This window comes from Oncorhynchus mykiss, chromosome 27 (assembly GCF_013265735.2).
Source record: "Oncorhynchus mykiss isolate Arlee chromosome 27, USDA_OmykA_1.1, whole genome shotgun sequence".
NCBI lineage: Eukaryota > Metazoa > Chordata > Actinopteri > Salmoniformes > Salmonidae > Oncorhynchus > Oncorhynchus mykiss.
Window position 1 is genome coordinate 24,719,884 of NC_048591.1, and position 17,055 is coordinate 24,736,938.

The following is a 17,055-nucleotide window of genomic DNA, read 5'->3' on the forward strand; positions in this document are numbered from 1 at the left end:
GCTCGCTTATGATTTGCTCTCTCTCTCTCTCTCTTGCTTATGATTTGCTCTCTCTCTCACTCGCTCGCTTATGATTTGCTCTCTCTCTCTCGCTTTTGATTATCTCTCTCTTGCGCTCTCTCTCTTACTTTAGATTTGCTCTCTTGCTCTCTCTCTCTCCCCTACTCTGTTCTTTCTACTGCTCCCTCTCCCCCACTCACTGGTGTTCTTTCTCCTCCACTCCCTCTTACACAGAAGCACAAGCACACACATACACACTGTTGCGTGCAAGTTATCCCCTGTCAGGGCACAGTGAAGCGTATGTAGAAAAGACAGAAGTGCACTCTACACACCTCTCTGAACTTATGTGGAGGTCTTATACACTGTAGTCTACTAAATAAACAATAAACTACCATTTTTATGCCTGAAATCTATTTCATCATTACATGGCTTACCTATTCCAGAGGATGGTTTTAGCGCCTGAGTATACTCAAATCTGGACAAAACCCGTTAAGTAACAATGCTATTAGTATCACTGTATGGGACTCAGTAATAGGGGAGAACTAGGCTGTGACTTAGTATTAGGTGTAATGAATAAAAGAACCAGCTACCCAGAATGAGTCATCATGACTGATACATTTACATGTCCCTCCATTGTCATGTATAAATTGGAGTCAAAAGTATGTGGACACCCCTTCAAATTAGTGGATTCAGCAATTTCAGCCACACCCATGGCTGAAAGGTGTATAAAATTGAGCACACAGTCATGCAAACATTGGCAGTAGAATTGCTTACTGAAGAGCTCAGCGACTTTCAACGTGGCATCATAGGATGCCACCTTTCCAACAAGTCAGTTGGTCAAATTTCTGCCCTGCTAGAGCTGCCCCGGTCAACTGTAAGTGCTGTTATTGTGAAGTGGAAATGGCTAGGAGCAACAACGGCTTAGCCACAAAGTAGTAGTCCAGAAAAGTTCACCAAACGGGACTGCCGAGTACTGAAGCGTGTAGCATGTAAAAATTGTCTGTCCTCAGTTGCAACACACACTACGGAGTTCCCAACATGCCTCTGAAAGCAACGTCAGCACAATAAATGTTCATCGGGAGATTCATGAAATTAGTTTCCATGGCCGAGCAGCTGCACACAAGCCTAGGATCACCATGCAATGCCAAGCACAGGCTGGAGTGGTGTAAAGCTCGCCGCCATTGGACTCTGGAGAAGTGGAAACGCGTTCTCTGGAGTGATGAATCACGCTTCACCATCTGGGTTTGGCGGATGCCAGGAGAATGCTACCTGCCCCAATGCATAGTGCCAAATGTAAAGTTTGGTGGAGAAGGAATAATGGTCTGGGACTGTTTTTCATGGTTCGGGCTAAGCCCCTTAGTTCCAGTGAAGGGAAATCTAAACACTACAGCATACAATGACATTGTAGACGATTCTGTGCTTCCAACTTTGTGGCAAACGTTTGGGGAAGGCCCTTTCCTGTTTCAGCATGACAATACCCCCGCGCACAAGCGAGGTGAATACAGAAATTGTTTGTCGAGATCAGTGTGGAAGAACTTAACTGGCCTGTACAGAGCCCTAACCTCAACCCCATCAAACACAATTGGGATGAACTGGAACGCAGACTGCAAGCCAGGCCTAATCACTCAAAATCAGTGCCCGACCTCATTAATGCTCGTGGCTAAATGGAAGCCCCAGCAACAATGTTCCAAAATCTAGTGGAAAGCCTTCTCTTATAGCAGGAAAGAGAGCCCAACTCCATTATTTTGGAATGAGATGTTCGACAAGCAGGTGTCCACATACATGTAGTGCATGTGTTTATGTGTGTGGATGTATATGATGTGCGTGATGTATTTTTGAAGTGATGCTCCAGTAATGTTATATTTTGAGACTGTTATATTTTGAGATAATGCATAACAGAAGAAAACAGGGTCAGTCTTGGTGGAAGCTCACCCCCAACCACATCCCCAGTCTTTAAGGGGATAACAGTGGGAGAGAGAGGGAGGAGGTATGAGTGAGAGAGGGAGGGAAAGAGCTAATGGCTAAAAATAGCTCTGGAGCTGAGCTAGATGTTGGTGGGAAGGGGTCTACTGTCAGCTAAGACCATAAAACACAGTGTTCCACCTCAAAATGCACAAGAAAGAGGATTTCGACACTCAGATTGTTCTGAAACGGTTTCTGTAGTTAGAAACAGATAACATCAGGATTCCTCAAACATTATTTTGTTGAAAGATCATTTGAACTCTGAGAGATTAAGGTAATTGATTGCACCCAAATTGCCCATTTCAAATTATAGGGTTCATATAATATTCAATAAATATAGCACCCAACATCCGAATTTGGACCGAACCACTTCTTACCAATGTTTAAGACTTGAGGAATCCAAATAATGGGTCAAAGCCACCCACGGACCCTCCCCAAAACCAAGCCCACCCCAACGATCAGTGCTATCCGGAAGCCTTGGGACGTCCCTACCCTTAACCCTAACCCTTACCTAACCCTAACTTTAACCCTTACCTTAACCCTTTTAAATTTCTACTTCACGGAAGTCCCAAGGATACTGGATAGCACGGACCCAACCCAAATGGCCAGTATACAGCATCAGCTTTCTTTGAAAAATGTTCACACACGTTCTCCTCTTATGTACTGTGTATCTCTAGGAAGCTACCAGTATTCCCGAACCCAATGACAGGCCATAAGGATGAGACCTAGAACATGTTGTGCATAGCAGCAATGACCATACACACAGTCATAGAGCAAAACTGTAATACTGAAAAACACAAAAAAATTCACATCAGAAATCTTTCACAAATCAGTTAACCAAATAGCTTCGTTGTTCCTCTTGCATTATGTAATTGAAGGCTTATTTAAGAAGACAGCAGAGTAGCTATCACTGTCACACTTTTCCAGTGAACTCCCCTAGGGTAGGGGTACACACTGCATGTATTGTATTGCTTGGATGAATCACAATGTCCCCACACAAATATGCTCTGCTCTCTGAAGGTAATCTTGCTAAGATACAACACACACCAGTCTATTTAGATCTGGCCTAAGACAAAGTGTGTTATTACCGCAACTGGGAGATGATCACAACAAGATATAAAAACTGAAAAGTAGCTGGACCTCCTAAATGTGATAGCTGCCTCAACATTGTTTCATGAATTAAACATGTCAAATTCTCTAATCTGCAGATTAAACATAGTTGGGTCTGTCTCAGGCAGAGACAAATGTTATCTTTGAAGTACCATCAATCATGCTGCCAGCAAGCAAAACAGAGAGTCCAAAAACAAACCTAGATAATTAGGATACTTCAATCCAAAGGACGGGCATGGGATATCAACAAAATACAGCTCTAATTGGCCTACATGTATATTATTTTTATTATTAAAATGTATTTATTCAGGGAAGCCCAATTAAGACCAGGGTCTCATTCCCAATGGTGCTGTCATGACGTTGCCCTTTTGGGTGAGGTTTATGACCCCCCCATAAATACCATTAACCCTTTTCTATCCATTCTACAGAATGGACTATTGGAAAGCCCTTTGTTAGTATGGCAACATAAAAAGATTGGGGAAAAGAACAATATTTCTGTAATCCAACCAGTTAAAAGTGTTTGTTGGTACTTAAAGAATATGATGTCAGATCAGGTGGTGTCTGGGACATTATATCTGAAGATTGGATGACATAAATTGTATCTTGGAAAGTCTACACATTATAGTAGAATTGGAATTGTTGTTAAATATTTAAATATGAAACTATTTGTGAAAAGACTAAATGTAATTTTAGTTTAGAAATTAGAGAATTGTTTTCATAAAGTAAACTATGCTCACTCAGTGGCCCAAGTGAACATACATTGGTTGAGAACTATGAAACACGCCCTTCTCTTTTCCACTACAAAAGCCCATTGATGGAAGTCAATTAGTTCCCGATGAAGGGCTAAAACTTGTACGTAATACAGGCAAGACTAAATTCTGTATTAGCCTTAAAAGGGCTAATTTCAACTACAACCTAACGAAATTAACATTTAGTTCAAGAAATATTAGGACTGCTGTCCTAACGTTTAAATGGGAGAATTTTAATGTGGAGGTGACAATCACCACGCTGGAATGGTGAAGTTCGACTAGACCAGCCAGAATACAACACGAGCTGAGTATGGCAACTTGGTATGAACTTTGAACTCTTATTCACTGAAGAGGTTAACATCCTATATGTCGAGTTATCAGCAGCAGCTGTAAACGTACTTTGCCTAGGAAAGAACAGACAATCTTCTGAGAACGACAGGGTACTTCAACGTATCCGCTCTACGACCAGACAGATTCTACAAGGGACAAGGGTGATCTCTGCTGGCCAAACCAGTCTTCTATCTTCGACCCATCTAAGCTCAGCTCAGTGTAAATATATAAATATATATCTTGCATTTTCCTTTTCCAAATGGGCAGTATCGTGTCTTTACTATCATTAAATTGAAAACTTAGTTTTATCAAAGATTCTCTGTAATTAGTATTACGCGATTAAATGATTAATCATATAACTGTAAATAACTAGGAAGTCGGGACACCAAGGAAAAATATTCAGATTACAAGGTTATAATTTCCTAATATAACCTTTCAGATATTTTCATCTGATCCATAGTCTTCTGATTAATGAATTATTTACTTTACCTCACGTTAGTCTCATTCCATACATCGCAAATTGTTGGTTATCTGCACGAACCCAGTCTTCACTATGAGTCATCCATACATCAATTGTCTTAAATCATTTATTTATTACTAACTAAGTCATTCACAGAAATGCATAAACAAACACAGTAAATATGGTTACAAGAAGTGATAAGGGAATGTGCCCTAGTGGGCTAAACCGGCATCGCGGCTTGGTGGACAAAACGGGGAGTGGGGGTCAGCTGAGAAGTTACTACAGAGTTGATAATTACAACAATTGAAATGCTAATCCTTTACACATGAACGCTCACTCATTCGGGAACAATTGCAATATATATATATATATATATATATATATATATATATATATATATATATATATATATATATATATATACATACATACATATATATACATACATACATATACATACATACGCTCACTGTGTCGTCTTGATCGCTAGTGAAAAGTTTGTTTCTTTTGTAGAATTGTCCGTCTCTCTCCCTCTCTCTGTTGTGGTTATAGTGGTTAGTTCAGGGGACATTCCTTCATTCGTTATAGAATGGATGTTTCGACGGTTGTCGTTCTTCGCTTTCAATGATACCAAATGCCTAGCTGCAGACTAATAATTAATATCAAAGACTTGTTCTTATTCTGTCGGTATCGATAGTCTAAGAGTTTAACCACGTGGTATGGTTAAAAGATTCCGCAATGGTCTACAACCTTCATCCTCTCCTAATGGAGAAAAACATGGTCTGGTGATAATTTCTCAAAGTTGGGTTTTATTCGGAATTGCAGAAAAGGGGCTGTCCCAGGATGTCTGACCCTAACTGGGCTCAGGGACGGTCCTCTGATTTAGTTCAAATCAAAAAGGAATTGTATTTTCCTTCATTAAACAGTCCATAATCCTTTTACACAATTTTACAAACAGTATCATACTCACTCATTCATCTTATACAACAATTAGATGTAAACCTCATATCTGAGGCTATTATATAAACAGCGTTATGGTAATGTGGCCACACCGTCTCCCATGAGCTTCCCCAAGTTGTAACAAACGGACCAGTTCGCAGCTGGATTCTTCACTGATCTTTTATACTTTCTCCGGAACATGAAATTTGTTCGTACCTCAAGTTCTGTGAGGTGGAAGAAATTCCTTTGTGCGATATGAAAATTTAGCTGCTCAAGGTCTGATAGAGACCCAATCCCCTTCTGTTCCTCAGTCTTCCCGCTCTTTCATTCAAACCCAACTCCCTTTCTATGTGTAACCAGCCGTCATATCGGTTTCATCTGCTAGGGACTTTTTCTTTTATGACATGATTAGTATGTATGATCCATCCTGTGTATATGTAATTCTGAGTGATTATTTAGATATTTAGTAAATAAATAATTAAGCCAATTTTCGTATTGCTGATTCAACTTGTTAGGCAGGGTTTGTGAAGATAACCAATAATTTTGCAATGTTCAGATGAGACTAAATAAGGTGACAATTAATAATTGACTGCTATTGATATAAAAGATCTTCAAGAGTGGATTCGGGAGATAGCCGCTCTATATAAACTAATACTTCCGTGGTGCCCCAGGTTAATGAGTTAATTGTTGCATCGTTTAAATCAATCATGTAATCAATCAAACGTTAGGTAATCGATTTGATAAAATAGCATGTCGTATAATTTAATCAGTCAGACATAATAGTGCTCTGACTACAAACATTTTCTCACAAACAGGAAGAAAAATGTACAAGAAGAATAAAAATAACCACAAGGTACAACCTCAACACCACCATTTCGACAAATAAAGCACCACAATCAAATCGACACAACTGCAATCCTCAATTCAACACCAGAGTCCTAAACTGCCCTAGCAGCACCAGGGAATCACGATGCAAGGAATTTTGTAGGTTATTCCAACAATGGGGGGCACTAAAACTAAAGGAGGATTTACCTAAATTGGTCAAGACCAGAGGGACCTCAAAAGCTAACCAATTCTGCAAGCAGGTTTGGTAACCCATTCTTTTATACATTAGCAACTAAGTTAGGTAAGTTGGAAGCTTGTGTAGTAGTGCTTTGTTAACAAAAAATTGAATAATGATGTCTTTAATAAGGACTAGACAACCTTTTGATACAGGATGCAGTGGTTAGTACTGTCCCCTGTGGTAAATCAAAGGGAGCTATGGCACACGGTTTCCCAAACTTGGTCCTGGGGCCCCCCCTGGGTGCATGTTTTAGCCCAAGCACTACACAGCTGATTCAAATAACCAACTCATTGCCAAGCTTTGATTATTTCAATCAGCTGTGTAGTGCTAGGGCAAAAGAATTCAACGTGCACCCGGGTCGTTCCCCAGGACCGAGTTTGGGAAACCCTGCTATGGTAGACGGCATCAAGGTTTAAGAGTAGTGGCTGCTGCAATCTAGTAAATGGTGTCAACATATTCAAGAACTGGCAGGAAAGTTGACTGCTTCTATTTAGGGAGATGTAAGATCTATTTCTAAGAAAGAAGCCCACTTTAAATTGAGCTTTTTTACTAGCTCATCCATGTTTTTTTAACATTACGTTTTTGTCAATCCAAATGTCCAGATAATTTTAGGCGGGAACCTGATCGATGGGAGAAACATCCAATTAATAAACATGTAGTTCATTTTAAGAGAATTAGAGAACAACATATACAGTATTTAGTCTTGCCTGTATTACGTACAAGTTTTAAACCAACCAGCGCTTTCTGTAAGGCAACAAAGTCACATTGCAGCTCTAACATAGCCTGGTTGGGGGAATGGCATACATACCAATTTCATCTGCACATAGCCGCGGGGTGTGCTGAGGGTGCTGCAGCACCCCCTGAAAAATCCGATTTTTTTTTATAAACAAATGTAGTGCACTGGGCCTTTACTAGCCCTGTATGCAATTTGGTTTCAGAGCTGTTCATGGGTGCACCTCAGCCACGCTCAAGTTCCTAAACGACATCATAACCGCCATTGATAAGAGACATTACTGTGCAACCGAATTTATCGACCTGGACAAGGCTTTTGACTCAGTCAATCACCACATTCTTATTGGCAGACTCGACAGCCTTGGTTTCTCATATGATTGCCTCGCCTGGTTTACCAACTACTTCTCTGATAGAGTTCAGTATGTCAAACCGGAGGGCCTGTTGTCCGGACCTCTGGCAGTCTCTATGGGGGTGCCACAGGGTTCAAATCTCAGGCCGACTCTCTTCTCTGGATATATCAACGATGTCGCTCTTGCTGCTGGTGATTCTCTGATCCACCTCTACACAGACGACACCATTCTGTATACTTCTGGCCCTTCTTTGGACACTGTGTTAGCTAACCTCCAGACGAGCTTCAATGCCATATACAACTCTCCTTCCGTGGCCTCCAACTGCTCTTAAAACGCAAGTAAAACTAAATGCATGCTATTCAACCGATCACATCCCGCACCTGCTCGCCCGTCCAGCATCACTACTCTGGACGGCTCTGACTTAGAATACGTGGACAACTACAAATACCTGGGTGTCTGGTTAGACTGTAAACTCGGTAACGTCCCACCTCGCCAACGGCCAGTGAAAGTGCAGGGCACCAAATTCAAAACAACAAAAATCTCATAATTAAAATTTTCCAGCCAAAGAGAGGAGTCACAAAAAGCACAAATAGGGATAAAATGAATCACTAACCTTTGATGATCTTCATCAGATGACACTCATAGGACTTCATGTTACACAATACTTTTGTTATGTTCGATAAAGTGCATATTTATACCAAACAAATCAAATTTTACATTGGCGCGTTACGTTCAGTAGTTTTAAAACATGCAATGTATTTGCAGAGCCACATCAATTCATAGAAATAGTCATCATAAATGTTGACGAAAATAAAAGTGTTATGCATGGAATTAGAGATATACTTCTCCTTAATGCAACCGCTGTGTCAGATTTAAAAAAAACTTTACGGAAAAAGAAAACCATGCAATAATCTGAGTACAGCTTTCAGACAACAAAGCAGCCAAAAAAATATCCGCCATATTGTGTAGTTAACATTAGTCAGAAATAGCATTATAAATATTCACTTACCTTTGAGGATCTTCATCAGAATGCACTCCCAGGAATCCCAGTTCCACAATAAATGTTTGATTTGTTCGATAAAGTTCATAATTTATGTCCAAATAGCTTCTTTTGTTAGGGCGTTTGGTAAACAAATCCAAACGCACGTTCAGGTCGAGCCGAACGTCGGACGAAAAGTTCAAAAAGTTCCGTTAAAGCCCATAGAAACTTGTCAAACTAAGTATAGAATCATTCTTTAGGATGTTTAACATAAATGTTCAATAATGTTCCAACCGGAGAATTCCTATGTCTGTAGAAAAGCAATGGAACGAGAGCTAACTCTCTCGTGACCGCGCGTCAGAGCCTATGGCACTCTGCCAAACACCTGGCTCTGCCAAACACCCTCTCATTCAGCCCCCCTTCACAGTAGAAGCCTGAAACAAAGTTCTAAAGACTGTTGACATCTAGTGGAAACCCTAAGCAGTGCAATATTACCCTATTTACACTGTATATTGGAATGGCAAAGAGTTGAAAAACTACAAACCTCAGATTTCCCACTTCTTGGTTGGATTTTTCTCAGGTTTTTGCCTGCCATATGAGTTGTTATACTCACATCATTCAAACAGTTTTAGAAACTTCAGAGTGTTTTCTATACAATACTACTAAATGATATGCATATATTAGCATCTGGGACAGAGTAGCAGGCAGTTTACTCTGGGCACCTTATTCATCCAAGCTACTCAATACTGCCCCCCTGTCACCAAGAAGTTAAGCATCTCCAATCCAAAATTAAATCTAGAATCGGCTTCCTATATCGTAACAAAGCATCCTTCACTCATGCTGCCAAACAGACCCTCGTAAAACTGACCATCCTACCGATACTCGACTTCGGTGATGTCATCTATAAAATAGCCTCCAACACTCTACTCAACAAACTGGATGCAGTCTATCACAGTGCCATCCGTTTTGTCACCAAAGCCCCATACACTACCCACCATTGCGACCTGTACGCTCTCGTTGGTTGGCCCTCACTTCATATTCGTCGCCAAACCCACTGGCTACAGGTTATCTACAAGTCTCTGCTAGGTAAAGCCCCGCCTTATCTCAGCTCACTGGTCACCATAGCAGCACCCACTCGTAGCACGCACTCCAGCAGGTATATCTCCCTGGTCACCCCCAAAGCCAATTCCTCCTTTGGTCGTCTTTCCTTCCAGTTCTCTGCTGTCCATGACTGGTACGAATTGCAAACATCTCTGAAGCTGGAGACTTACATATCCCTCACTAGCTTTAAGCACCAGCTGTCAGAGCAGCTTACAGGTAGGTCACTGCACCTGTACATAGCCCATCTGTAAACAGCCCATGTATCTACCTACCTCCTCCCCATACTGTATTTATTTATTTATTTATTTATCTTGCTCCTTTGCACCCCAGTATCTCTACTTGCACATTAATCTTCTGCACATCTACCATGCCAGTGTTTAATTGCTATATTGTAATTACTTCGCCACCATGGCCTATTTATTGCCTTAACTCCCTTATCCTTTCTGATCTCCCCATCCCGGATCCGGGATCGTGAATACAGACTCAAGCTCATTACCATAACGCAACGTTAACTATTCATGAAAATCGCAAATGAAATGAAATAAATATGCTAGCTCTCAAGCTTAGCCTTTTGTTAACAACACTGTCATCTCAGATTTTCAAAATATGCTTCTCAACCATTGCAAAACAAGCATTTGTGTAACAGTATTGATGGCTAACGTAGCATTTAGCATTAGCATTCAGCTGGCAACATTTACACAAAAAAACAGAAAAGCATTCAAATAAAATCATTTACCTTTGAAGAACTTCAGATGTTTTCAATGAGGAGACTCTCAGATAGCAAATGTTCAGTTTTTCCTGAAAGATTATTTGTTTAGGACAAATCGCTCCGTTTTCTGCGTCACGTTTAGCTATGAAAAAACCCCTGTATCCAGGATTGTGTAAATCTATCAGCAAGCTCATTAGCATAACACAACGTTAACTATTTATGAAAATCGCAAATGAAATGAAATAAATATGCCATCTCTCAAGCTTAGCCTTTTGTAAACAACACTGTCATCTCAGATTTTCAAAATATGCTTCTCAACCATAGGAAAACAATCATTTGTGTAAAAGTAGCTAGCTAGCGTTAGCATTTCGCGTTAGCATTTAGCGTTAGCATTAGCGTTAGCATCCAGCACGCAACATTAACAAAAACATAAAAGCCTTCAAATAAAATCATTTACCTTTGAAGAACTTCTGATGTTTTCAATGAGGATACTCTCAGTTAGATAGCAGATGCTCAGTTTTTCCAAAAAGATTCCTTGTGTATTAGAAATAGCTCCGTTTTATACATCAAATTTGGCTACCAAAAAAAATCCGAAAATTCAGTCCTCAAAACGCGAACGTTTTTCCAAATTAACTCCATAATATCGACTGAAAACATGGCAAACGTTGTTTAGAATCAATCATCAAGGTGTTTTTCACATATCTCTTCATTGATACATCGTTCTTGGACACATGCTTTCTCCCCTGAATCAAATGGTAAAGTAGAAGCAGCTGGCAATTGCGCACCGAATTCGACGCAGGACACCAGGCGGACACTTGGAAAATGTAGTCTCTTATGGTCAATCTTCCAATGATATGCCTACAAATACGTCACAATGCTGCTAAGACCTTGGGCGAACGACAGAAAGTGTAGGCTCATTCGTTGCGCAATCACAGCCATATAAGGAGAGAATGGAAAACAGAGCTTCAGAAATTCTGCTAATTCCTGGGTGATGCATCATCTTGGTTTCGCCTGTAGAATGAGTTCTGGGGCACTTACAGACAAAATCTTTGCAGATTCTGAAACTTCAGAGTGTTTTCTTTCCAAAACTGTCAAGAATATGCATAGTCGAGCATCTTTTCGTGACAAAATATCGCGCTTAAAACGGGAACGTTTTTTATCCAAAAATGAAATAGCGCCCCTAGAGCTCTAACAGGATTTATCTTACCTCATTTGCACTCACTGTATATAGACTTTGTTTTCTTTGTTCTACTGTATTATTGACTGTATGTTTTGTTTATTCCATGTGTAACTCTGTGTTGTTGTATTGTGTCGAAATGCTATGCTTTATCTTGGCCAGGTCGCAGTTGCAAATGATAACTTGTTCTCAACTAAACTACCTGGTTAATTAAAAATGGAATAAAAATTAAAATTAGCAGACCAATATAGCTGTCTGTAGTCCGGGCAATTTAGTTTTTTGTAAGAAAAATAAATTCCCCCCACAAAAGTAGTGCACTGGGCCTTTACTAGTTCTGTATTTGCGGACCGATATAGCTGTCTGTAGCGCAGACACATATATTTTTATGATAGCAATTTAATACCATCTAAAACAAGCATAGAAGGTGAAACGGTGCTATGTCCAAGTCTAAAACTGGATTGGTGCACATTTAGAATAGAGTGAGAAGTTCTTAGCTGACAGATGGCCAGGGATTCTAAAACTTTGGAAAGGCAAGATAATTTGGAGACTGGACAGTAGTTATCTAAGTCAGAAGGATCTCCTCCTTTATGTATCTGCTTTCCAGATCTTAGGGATAACACCAGAAACAATTGTCAAGTAAAAAATATAGGTCAATATTTCTACAATAGGTGGTGCAGGGTGCTGCAGTAAGAAGGGATTAAGTGAATCAGCCCGTCGATTTTAAAAATATATATCTTTAGCAAAGCACTTAGTACATCATAGAAATCAAATGGCAGTGGTGTAAAGTACTAAAGTAAAAATACTTTAAAGTACTACTTGAGTATTTTTTTGGGGTATCTGTACATTACTATTTATTTTTTTGGCAACTTTTACTTCACTACCTAAAGAAAATAATGTACTTTTTACTCCATACATTTTCCCTGATACAAAAGTACTTGTTACATTTTGAATGCTTAGCAGGACAGGAAAATGCTCCAATTCACACACTTGTCAAGACAACATGCCTGGTCATCTCTACTGCCTCTGATCTGGCGGACTCACAAAACACAAATTCTTAATTTTTAAATGATCTTTGAGTGTTGGAGCGTGCCCCTGGCTATCTGTAAATTAAAAAAACAAAAAAAATGGTTCAGTCTGCTTTGCTTAATATAAGGAATTTGAAATTATTTATACTTTTACTTTTGATACTTGAGTATATTTAAAACAAAATATTTTTACTCAAGTAGTATTTTACTGGGAGACTTTCACTTGAGTAATTTTCTATTAAAAGGCATCTTTACTTTTACTCAAGTATGATAATTGGATACTTTTCCCACCACTGTGAAATGGTTGAAATGATTCCGTATGTGCAGAATTCTTTACAATCTGTTCTGAGGTGACTAGAGCACTCTCTCTAGTAGAATTATAGGACTTTTCAGAGATGATCCTTTCAAATAGGTGGCCAGCTGAAGAACAATGGCTATTATAAGCAACACAAATGGGAATTTTGTCTAGTATGGGACCAGTGGCTGTCAAAACCTGCAGGGGCAACAAAGGGGAATTTTGTTTCAACTATTTGACCACTTTCCAGAAGTTAGCTGGATTACCAAACTTCTCCAATCTACTGAGACTTTATAACACTGTTTAATGTCTACATACACTGTACCCTCACTTACCACCTGCAATACATTCTATGGGAGTTGAAGCCATTTCTGCCTGGAGATGGGTAGAGACATCTATAGGCACTATTATTGCTGGTCTTATCAAATTCATGACGATGTTTTACATAGAACAAAGCTAGAGTTTTCTGGCAGAGTTGCTATGGAAACTTTACAGTAAGGAACAGATTGTCTGTATGAGCATGTTTCCTGTAAAGCTGGTGGGTAGTAGTTACCGGTAACGAGAGCGTGATAGAATGTGCCAGGTCAAAGTGCATTGTTATAATATGCCCCATTAACTACATCTATTTACAGACAGAGTGGAGGATACTGTCATGTGTAACAAGCAGTACCACCCATTAAAATTAATTGTGCTCCCTGTAAGCATAGATTCTATAGAACTTTCATGACTTTTGACACATGCAGTAAGAACCAGGTGCTGGTGCCTTTCAGTCTACCTTTTCTATTCACACTACAAAGTGAGTTTTTATAGGAAGAAGTAAATGTGTTTTCTGCAGCTGTTAATTCTGATAAGTCCATAGAGAACAACTTGTGTTCAACTACGTAAATATACAACATGGAAAATCTAGCCAATTATTGTTGGACTTGTTTCCATCAAGGGACTCAACAACAAAGTAACAAGGTCTTATATCAGACAAACCAATCTCTACGGTAAATCACATAACCCCATGTTGTTACCCACAAGTAGATGCCTGCTAGGTCATCATATCAAGATCACCTCCAGTACACCATAGTGTATTCTATTCCACATGAGCAGGCTCACACATTACTCTGGCGAGCCTAGTGTTGTGTAACGTGCTATCTCAAGTGCACCTCAGACTGTCCTGCTGGATATTTCATGTCTCTCCCAGAGTGAGAGGAGCCTCCAGGTCCATCTCTCTATGATTAAAACCCAATTATCTTGCGATACCTGAATTTTACCATGACCACCTTAACAGGAACAGTAGATGTCAGTTTGACCCTACACACCCCACACTACATCGCACTGTGTGTCTTAAACTATTTACTATCAAAAATCTTTCCATAAAGGCAAGTGTCATTATCTCTAATGCTAATGCCATTGTACTTCTGGGAGACAAATAATTGCTTTTATTGATTACTGATAATGAAATAAGTGTGAGTCATTATGAAAATAGTGTCAACAAATTAGACTTTACAGGCATAAACAGGAAGCTGGGAAATTAAGTTTTATGCATTTGAATAAATAGTGGATCTAACTAAGCCTCTAGTATACCCTATGCATACTGACATGATATTAAACACCTCCCAGAAACGGTGATGCGCATTTCACTTGATTTTAACTTACCAAGGACACATTCCTCACCTCAAGAGATTAAAGCTCTAAAATGTCCATGCCAGTCATAATCATAGTGAGATGATACAGGAGAGTGTGAAGCCCTGGGGTACTATAGCAGTAGGGTCTGTGCAGAATGGAAGACAGATAAATGACCACATTACCTCATGTTAATAGGCTGTCTTTGATTGATTGGTCCTAGAGAGCCCTGTGACACACTCATCACTTCAAGGTTATTCCGCTGACTATGGTAAAACCCTCTATTAATATCTCATATTCTACAGTATACATTCAAATGCATTGAGACCATAGAGAATGAAAGAGGACTCTTCTTAGTATCTGTCCCGTTATGACGTCTGTGAGCGCACAGACGTTGAGGCCATCTCCATTTTTTGTTGTACATTTTATTTTTCTGCTACTTCTATGATTAGTAAACAAACTGAAAGGGTGCATAAATACTGTAAACTGGAGTGTGTCATTCTAACAGGTATAAAGCCAAGGTTGGGCAACCAGCAGTTATAGAATGTTTGCTCACGAGCATAATTCATTGACTGACCCCTCCTGATAACCCAGATGGAATTATATGATCCTTTTTTATCCTATAGGACAGGGATCATCAACAAGACTCAGCAACGGGCCAATTCTTTCTTGAGCTGATGGTCGGGGGCTGGAACATAATTACAAATCATTTGTAGACTGCAAATTGACCACAAGAAGCTGGCTCATGGCTTGTGTGGCGTTGAAATCAGAATTAGCTTAGTAACATAGATAATTAAGATGTCTAATCTGCATAATATGCTTATATGACTTAACTGCTGAAACTCTTATTAGAATATCTCCTTTCGGAGTCTGGTGTTGGCAGTTGCACTTCCACCCTCATTTGGGCCTCAGTCACTTTGGGTCCAGAGAGGGGAGAAGTCAGGCTTGTCTATCACATGTCCGTGTTGCTATGCAGAATATCAGAAAGGGAATATGGCAGAGGAGAATGTGTCTTTGCTTATTGCAAACCATGCGAAGGGATGGCGTGAGTAATTGGGAACCAATCACTTATCTCCACAGTGTCTGTGCGTCAGTCACCTCCTCTTAGGGTGAGATTAGTTTCCACCTTGAACTAGGGAAGAGAACAGAGACAAATGTGCTAAGTACTAAACAAAACAACAAGTTCTTTGTATTTGGGGCCTAAGGACTGGCACAGGATGTGCGGGGTTGGTGTTTGGAACCATTGCACGTCATTTGAGGCTGCACCTATCTTGACCTATCTTGAGCTAGTATATAACCCAGAAGCTAACTCCACTCAGTCAGTTCTCACTATATCCACCTTGTGTGGGTATGGCGACCAGCTCCCTTGTTGATAAGTTACTTGAATAAAGATTTAGTTCAAGTATAACTGACGTGTGATAAGTTTGTCTTTCCTAATTTGATAGTATTTAGAAATTCCACTACACTTGTTATTATTCTCACTGGAAAAGTATAGGCGACTTATCTATGGATTTATTTGTGTATATTAATCTGAGCACAAACCACACTCAGCAAGTTAAATTCTGTTTGTCAGGAACACCCTCTGGCTCCAATACAGCCTGCGTAGACATGTGGCAAAGCCAACGAAGGGAACAAACGATCAGTTACAAAGATAGTGTTTCAGAAAATTCTCCAAATTAACCTCAAGGCACTGACAAAAAAACAAAACATACAGGCAAGTTCCAGTAATTGCGTGTGTTGTTCACTTAACTTAATCAAAATGTTTCATGCTCATAAAGCTTATAATGCTTATAATTGTACTCTATTGTATTACAGCAAGTAATTTATTGGGAATTTACAGCAGTACCAGTCAAAAGTTTGGACACATTTACTAATTCCAGGGTTTTTCTTTATTTTTACAATTTTCTATGTGGTAACCAAAATAGTGTTAAACGTTGCCACCCTTTGCCTTGATGACCGCTTTGTACACTCTTGGCATTCTATGAACCAGCGAGGTAGTCACCTGGAACGCATTTCAATTATCATGTGTGCCCTGTTAAAAGTTAATTTGTGGAATTTATTTTGTTCTTAAATACATTTGAGCCAATCAGTTGTGTTGTGACAAGGTAGGGCTGGTATACAGAAGATAGCCCTATTTGGTAAAAGACCAAGTCCATATTATGGCAAGAACAGCTCAAATAAGAAAAGAGAAATGACAGTCCATAATTACTTTAAGACATGAAGGTCAGTCAATATGTACATTTTCAAGAAGTTTGAAAGTTTTTTCAAGTGCAGTCTTCAAAACCATCAAGCGCTATGATGACAATGGCTCTCATGAGGACCGCCACAGGAAAGGAAGACCCAGAGTTACCTCTGCTGCAGAGGATAAGTTCATTAGAGTTACCAGCTTCAGAAAATTGCAGCCCAAATAAGTAACAGACACATCTCAACATCAACTGTTCAGAGGAGAGTGCATAAAGCAGG